Here is a 2,793-nt window from a genome sequence, read left to right on the forward strand (position 1 = left end):
TGGAATGCATTCCAGAACCTGAAGAAATCATTTTAGTTGAGGTCAAGAACTTTCAGTCAAATAGTCTCCTGGAGTATGAAGCAATTGGGATATAAAAAGAAGATATAGGCAATAAGATGCTGTTTTAGAACTACACTACATGTAGAGAAGTAGACAAAGTGTGCAATGCACATGAATCAAGTATAGGAGTCCAAGTGGCAATCATGTGGTAACTGCGTTTATTGCCATGTTTTCTTGATGTGTGTTGTGCTATATTTGAAAAACCAAAAAAAAATAGTTACAGATTAAGTTATTATAGAGGAAAATGAATTCTCATATTCCTCATGATTGGTAAAGCCTGAGATATTGTGCTGAGCTTCTACTATTATCATTCTGGTCTGTCATGGTGATCTCTACTTGGCTTCCAATTTATACCTCCTGATAAGCTGGTGTGGAAGATGAGCATAATTGTAATGAAAGTCTGAAGTTTTCTTCTAAAGAATTGATGTTTTATAAAAACGTAGCATAATAAAATTCTTTCATTGATATACAATTTTAAATCCAAAAATATTATAATATTATATGTGCTTTCAGTTTTCTCACACATCTGTGAATTGTTCAAGTTAGGCATTATTCGGAGAAAATTGAATCCTGGAACAATTGTAATTTATCCAATTATTATGTGAAGTATATGATACTGATGAGAAAAGCAAAAAATCAACATTAAGACATTTTTCCCATTATATATTGTACTATCAGGAATCTTTAAGAAATGGTTATCTTGTTAAGAGTTAAGAAGAGAGTTGAAACTCAGATCAAAATAAAACTCACCAATCTTAATTAGGCTTCAGTTTTTGTTATGAAGACTTTAAGAAATTTCTTATTTCTTAAGTGCTGAGAAAATGATATTAAATTGATTTTTAAAGTAATGAAGAACAAATATTTGTAGTCAGTAAACTTGCACTTCAATGCTGTGTTACAATCAATTTCATATTACCTCCTTGAGATGCTACATCATCCTGAGAAAGGACCATATCAAAGATGTGTCAGACTAAATTTTCTAAGGGTCATCTTCTCTGTAGATTCGTAGACCTTAAACTGTTGGCTCATGACAGTGTGTTTAAAATCCAATCAAGCCATCCACCTTTGTCCACCAGCCACCCGCAACCTTCATCTCCCTACTGCCCTAGCATACCCCTCCTCCCCAGAAAAAGAAAAACTGAAGAAAAACTGAATTCTATGGATCTGAGACGTCAACAAATAGGGCTGCAGATGCTGAGCTGGTGGAAGCTGCCAGTCTACAGCTGGGACTGTGGAAAGCACCAAGGCTCCTGTGTTAGTCACATCAAACTAGGTGCTCATGCCACATAAGGACAAACATTTCACTCCACCTTCCACAGATTATTTTAAATCAAATACTGATGATAAAAAATAATTTCAGGAATCCCCATAGTAGATAAGACACTGTGAAAGAGGTTATAAAAACCTCCCCAAACTTCAAATATTGTAATTATTAGAAATAATAAAAAGCCATATGTAGGATATATAAGAATATAGTAACAGAAATAATAAAGAGATTGTCAAAGATGTAGTATATTGCACAAGTATCAAAGAGCATATTTAGAAACAAAAGATTTAATCTTTGAAGCTAAAAATATACGGATTACAGTAGATTCTTGGTAAGTAAAAAGCTAGGTGTATCAAATTGGGTAAGCTGTCATATAGATTCAAATGATTTAATCTACAGAAATGTAAGAGGTAAGGATGGAATGTGGCAGTATAATGTATCTTTAGCCGTTGTGATTAGTACTAATAAGAACTTCATGCCACGCCACGGCTCAATAGGCTAATCCTCCACCTTGCGGTGCCGGCACACCGGGTTCTAGGCCTGGTCAGGACGCCAGATTCTGTCCCGGTTGCCCCTCTTCCAGGCCAGCTCTCTGCTGTGGCCAGGGAGTGCAGTAGAGGATGGCCCGAGTGCTTGGGCCCTGCACCAGCATGGGAGACCAGGAGAAGCACTTGGCTCCTGGCTTTGGATCAGCGCAGCGTGCCGGCTGCCGCGGCTATTGGAGGGTGAACCAAAGGCAAAGGAAGACCTTTCTCTCTGCCTCTCTCTCTCTCACTGTCCACTCTGCCTGTCAAAACAAACAAACAAACAAACAAACAAACAAAAAAACTTCAGTAGAATGTTTTATCACCTTATTTTACTCTCATGTTTGAATGGTGGTTTAACTGTGTCCAAATCCTTGTATGCCCCCAGCCTTACAAGAGACAGTGCCCACTCTGCAAAACATAGTTTGATTTATGAAGCTTAATGATCCACTTAACAAATATTATCTTGAACATATAAAGTCTCAATTCTAGCAAAAATAAATTGTATACATTCATCAAAACCTGTGGCACAGTTATGAAAAATAAGCAGGGTGCCAAAGCAATTTGAATTAGAGTCAGATAATTAAATGGTCAGGTCATCAAGAACAGGCTCTGTGCTTTATCTCTGCTCTCTAGTGTGCTTTGGATGACTTCATCTGTCGTCACTGAAGATAAAACCAAAGCTCCAGTTTTCTTCCCCTCTGCTAGAAGGCTTACGTAGTTTGAAAGAAAGAATATAATGTAATCAATGCTAGTGGCATAAGTTAATATGGTGGTATATTCACTCCCTGTGTTCTCAACCCCTCAAAATTGTAGCATGAGTATGTTCTGTAGTGATAAAACACAGCGAGGTGTGGATTTGGCCAAATCTGTAGCTGCCAGATGGTACATTACGCACTAGTTCTGACCTATGCCACTTCTATGTGGTCTTAAAGATCTTGA

The sequence above is a fragment of the Lepus europaeus genome, chromosome 9 (assembly GCF_033115175.1).
Source record: "Lepus europaeus isolate LE1 chromosome 9, mLepTim1.pri, whole genome shotgun sequence".
Taxonomy (NCBI): Eukaryota; Metazoa; Chordata; class Mammalia; order Lagomorpha; family Leporidae; genus Lepus; species Lepus europaeus.